Raw genomic sequence first — 6,039 nt, 5'->3', positions numbered from 1 at the left:
TATATATAGAGAGAGAGAGAGAGAGAGAGAGAGAGAGAGAGAGTAGATGGAGTCAGGGAGATGCCCTGTAGCTGCTGAAGGAGACAGATGCTGAATACTTACCAGTAAGTCACAGCCTCATGATGATATGTAGATTAATAGAAATGGTTAATTCAAGGTGCAAGAGCTAGCTAGAAATACGCCTAAGCTACTGGTCAAACAGTGTTTTAATTAATATAGTTTCTACATTATTATTCAAGTCTGAGTGGCTGGGAAATTAATGAGCAATCTCTGGATATAAAATAGTGCCAGTGTCGGGGCAACTACATCCATTAAAACATGAGAGAGCTTGAAAAGGAATTATAGACACAAAAGAACAAAGTTAAGAATGACTTCTTGTTTTTTTTTTTTTTCAGATTTGCTCTGTTTGCTAGAAGCAAGCAGAAACAGGATTCCTTTAAGAGATATCTTCCTGACTCAGCCTTGTCAGGGAAAACTGTGAGGTTGCTTTAAGAGCTAGCTTCCTGTTACATGCTGGTCCTGTTAGGGAGCACTTAAATGGGGTCTATGAGCAGCATGATACAAATTGCTCAATGGTTACATAAGTCTGCTGCCTCCCTGGAGCTGGGAAACTGAGCATGGCTCACAGAGCTGGTGGTAAACATTCCCTGCCATGTTGGACAGGGTGGAGCTCCAATAAGCAAGGCTGCAGAGTTGGTCCTAGCCATGCCCGCTGAGCATTTAGAAAAAAAAAAAAGGCAATCCCAGTCAGAAAAATATTTACAGATAATCAATGAAGACATATTCAGATAAAAAAGACTTCTGAATGGGTCACAGTGTTGGATAAATGTATGTAGACTTGGGAAAGAGGGGAAAAAAAGAACATAGACAGTTATAAAATGAAGTAAAGTCTTTAAAGAGACAGTAAGGAAATGTGAAAGAGGACAGTCATAGATTAAAGGAGTAACAAGAATAAGTCATGTAAAGATGGAATGTACATAGAGAGGCTGGATTAGGTATATTATTGTTTTCTTTGAATTTTTATTATTGCACAGAGATATTTGATTCTTGGGGCTGCTAAACTAAACCAACATAAAGGTATCTTGACTTTAAAGTTTGAATCTAAGAATATGCTAATTTGGAAAAGAGGACTTGCTTTTGTTTTCACAGAGAATGTATTCTCTGCAGACTAATGTGGTTTGGTGGACTAAGACCCCCAAAAGGTCTCTTTGAACCCCCCAAAATGCTTCACCCAACAAAAAGCAGGAAGCAGTTTGGAGAGGACAATGTCCAAATTCCAAAATATTGTTTATAAATGTTTGTTTACACTTAAAGAGGGATATTCTATAGACGTGAATACTTTACACTGGGATGGATCTTGATCTATTGATATGAATTTAAGGTAGATTTATTGCACTGTGCATATGTATTTCTGCTCTTGTTTAAGGTATTTTGTTTGTGCAGCTCATTTAAAAATGTAATGTAATATTAAAAATACAGATTAATAGATAAACATCTATAATAGTCAAACTTGTAGGTATTTTAGTTAGGTTTTCTAGATGTACGGAGATATATTTCAGAAGGATACATATTCTCTAAACCTTCAAAGACTAACAAAATATTGTATTTAAAATGTTTTAAGAACTTAGGACTTTCATGACATGAGAAACATCTGCTCCTGGAAGTACCAATTCACTGCAAGAGGAGATGGGCATCAAAGAGGTTCCTTATGGAGTTTATTAGCCATTTGAGCAAAAAACTGTTCTTGCCTGGACTGCTTGATGGTGTGCTGTATAAACAGGACATTCAGGACCCACAGAGAAATGACTGCTGAATTGCCTAAAGGTGAGACCATTCTTCAGGGTTCCTGCTTTATGAAAGTGTCTGCTAGAGATTCTGCAGGACCTGCAGAATAGTAACTGGTGAACATTCAAAAGGACAAGATGGTACCATCTTTTAGTTCAGAGAAGAAACGCCAGACATTTTGCAGGATACAGAAGAAAGTGGCTGACAAACTGCCAAAAGATGTAAAACAGTCTTTTAAATTTTGTGCTCCATAGAAAAGTCTGTTGGATATAATGGGCCCGTAGGCTAAAGATGGATGATACAATAATACAGAGGAACTTTAAGTGACGGTCCAGACAGTAAGATCTCTCTGTCAATTCTAGAGTTTTGGAAGTTGCTTACAGTGCACTTCCTGTTAACTTAGGTAATATTATATCCTTCTGGCATCTTTGATGGAGCTGAAGAATAGATATAACTATAGTTTTCCTTACTATAAAAGATAAAGTAGATATAAATATTGTAAATGTAATTCTTACTTGGTAATTATTTTGTATTTATAATTTTACTATGTTAAAGCTAAAACCTTCATTTTTATTTGGATAAAAAAGTGAAATTGTGTGGTGTCCTTCTGTTCATTTGTTGCTTATATTGGTAAAGAATTGGACCTATGGCAGGGCAGAATAGAGCAATGCAGGAATTCCAAGCAGAGATTGAGGAGAAAAGAAGGTAGAGTCAAATAGACACCATGTAGCTGTTGAAGGAGACAGATGCCAGAATATTACCCAGTAAAACATAGTCTTGTTGCAATACACAAAATAATAGAAATGGGTTAAGATGTAAGGGTTAATTAATAAAAAAAAAAACTAAGCTAATAGGCCAAGCAGTGTTTTAATTAATATAGTTTCTGTGTGACTATTTCAGGTCTGTGTGGCCAGGAAATGAATAAGTGGTTTCCATTTACAATTAAAATTGCAATGAAGTATAAAGCAGAATCAATACATCCATTGCTCCTCCCACCTCCTATGATATTATCTTCTTACTGATAAGCAAAAATAAGATGAGAAATTGTCACTATGATGTTACAGATATCAGACTGAAAAGATACAAATATTTCATTCAAACTTGAAAGAGACATAAAACACAGGTAGGAAGACATAAAGAGAGAGAGGGAGGCAGTGAACTGGGGAGGGTTACTAGAAGGGAGAGAAAGCTGGAGGTAACCAAACACGAGAACAAAAATGCTTTTGCAGAAATTTCTATTACTGCTACTAAATAAGATGTTGACAGTCTATGCTGAACTATATTGAATTAGCCCTGGGGATGATTTTATATTTGGTCTGATATAATGAATGGGTAAGGTAAAAATGGTGGATGGATTTTTTTGAAACTAAAACAATCATTTATGTGGATTAAGAAAATTCATTATAAAAACTCCAAACCTTGGAAAGAAACAATCGAAACAACCAAGCCTTCTTTTTCAGGGTATTGGTAAGTTTCTATAATAAAGAGAAAAAGAAGCAAAGTAACAAACCCATTTAAATAAGTTTGTGCATTTGTCTTCATTAGTTCCTCATATACCTAAATGGCCCAAAGTCAGTAATGAAGGAAATCTCCAACATTAACCAAAACTGGACATCAGGTTGTATACGAATGCCCATATTGATTAGATGAGGAGAAGATGGTTTATTCAGGAAAAGTTGGACATTATAAAAAAAGCATTCAGGTGAGCCTTTGACTGTTTTATTGAGCTATGCAGATATATAGCGGGTGGGAGTGTGTTTTTCTCAGCAAACATTGGCCTTCAGAATCTCATTACAAATTAGCAAGATTTCCTAACAGTGTAACACACTGTTGTGCAGGGAGATTCATCTAATGAGAACCCCAGGCTCAGTAAAGGCCTTGCAACTGGCTCAGTTATCAATGGCTGCCCCAGAACTACCAGGACAATGCAATAATATAACAAATGCAGTCAAAAGCTTTTATTGGCTCTGGGTTTCTTTAAGAATATTTTTATGCAACCATTTAATTTTTAGGTGTCCCCTAACATATGAAAACCGTCTCCAACTTGCGTTTTCCTGCTTTCCATTTTTTCTATACTATTTTTGTATTTAAACAACCAGGTGCTTCAAATGACTATGCTCAGCAATAAAGAAAGACATTAGATCAGGTGGCAAACTTTCATTTCATCCCAAACAGATTATGGCAAGTATCACAAAAACTCCTTACCACGCCTTCAACACTGGGGCCAACATTTAGAGAACATAAGGGGGAATGAGTTTCCAATAAAATCTTTAAAATAATATCCTATTGTGCTGAAAAGTATTCCTTGTTAATATTTAATTTGATGCCTTTGGCTTTTCCTCAGTCTGTACATAAAGGCCCCTTGAGGGATCAGCACTGTGATAAGGATGGTCCAAGAGACAACTAAGTAGCTCTGAGAGGTTTGCTTAAAGAGTCAAAGCTAAGAATGTTTTCTGTCAGAAATATAAAGAAAATATTAAGAAAAGATCATGTAAATATTCTGGAGGCAGATTAAAATATGGATATGCTGCAACATGTGCTTCTGTGTATGTCTATGAAGAACTCGCCAGATCGACTTGTCCCTTATTTACCCTGAATCATCTAGAGCCAAATATGTATCAGTTCATAAGAAGTTAGAGTTAGTACGATTCATAAAATTCAGTTGCAAGGAAGTAGTTTACACCTCAAGTCCAATTTATGTAGATAAACAGTAGCTTGGAACTGAAACTTCAAAATCTATATTTTGAAGGCTTTGCGTAGCACTAATTCTAATTGTTCTTAATAATAAAATCCCAAAGTCTGATATTAGGTATGAAAGCTAAAGGATCCGAGAAGTTGGGTGGTCAGCCTCTACAGAGTTCTTCCCTACCTTGGGCTAAAGATGTGATCCTATCTCTGGGAATTCTCAGACTGAATGCTCAGACTGAATCCTCAGACTGCATCTGGGCTTCTGTTTCCTCCTGCCTTATATCCCTCTCTCCACCCAGCCATATCATTCCTGTCTCCACCTCCTTAGTGTTGTGGTTAAAATCATGTGATCGCAAGTGCTGAGCTTTTGTGGGAGCTTTTTTAGACATATTCAATCTTGTGTACCCTAGGGTGGCTTTGAACTCACAGAGATCCCTCTGTCTCTTTTTCCCTAGTGCTGGGATTAAAGGTGTGTACCACCACTGCCTGGCCTCTATAATTAACTAATGGGTTAGCTCTGCACTCTGATCTTCAGGCAAGCTTTATTTGTCAGGTTACAAAGACAATCTGATTACCATGCTGTCACCAGCCTGTGGTACAATAGAGAAGCGCTGCAAAGCTTTCAGAAGTGAGACCCAGTGAGAGGAAATGAGATCAGTGGGAGCACTGACTTGTAGGAGATATCAGGGGCCTGACTCCCTCCTCCTCCTCCTCCTCCCAACTTTCTTATGTCCACGAAGTGAGCAATTGTGCCCCACCAGATGTTGCCACCATTTTTTCTTTTTCTTTTTCAATTTAAAATGCACTCAAAAAGGAAGGGAATCCAAGTAATTAGGAATTGAGCCTCTGGCAAGGTGAGCTAACATAAATGTTTACTTCTTTCAGTCTTTTTTTTTTATCTCAATTACTTTGTTACTGTGATGGAAAACTGAACTCACAATCATGCAGATATTTCAAAATGTATTCAGTGGTAGGTTAATCCACGAATTTTTCAGCATGCGCATTGATGTTTTTGAAGACATATCAGGAATGATACCTGGGGTACACTAAGATCAAAGGACTAGAATGACCATAGTGTTCCGTGCTGAAAACAGTCCTGTTGGGAAAGTGAAAAAGGTAGTGGGTAGTCAGCGGAAACAGGCAAATATGCATTTGTCATTCATGGTAGAGATTTCCCTATGCTTTTCAAAATTAAAAATATCTACACTGAGTGCTCCTTAAAGATGTTTTATGAACACCATTTTCAGCTGGAATAGATAAGGATAGTGGTGTACACAACTCAGTCAATGACCAAACATCGGTGATCTTGGAACACATTAACCCTCCTCATGCTCTCAACAGTCCTAGTAAAAATCACTCTCTACTTTTAGACATTTGAAACACAGGTTGTTTTCTGCCTTGATCTCTTATCTACACAGCTTTCTTGGGCACTTTCAAACCCCTCCGAGTAAATGCCATAGAATTATTTATTCTTCTTTTTGGGTCTGGGTTACCTCACTCAGGATAGTGTTTTCTATTTCCATCCATTTGCATGCAAAATTCGAGAAGTCATTGTTTTTTACCGCA

The sequence above is a fragment of the Microtus ochrogaster genome, chromosome 2, assembly GCF_000317375.1.
Source record: "Microtus ochrogaster isolate Prairie Vole_2 chromosome 2, MicOch1.0, whole genome shotgun sequence".
Lineage (NCBI taxonomy): Eukaryota > Metazoa > Chordata > Mammalia > Rodentia > Cricetidae > Microtus > Microtus ochrogaster.
Note: the sequence above shows the minus strand (reverse complement) of the source record.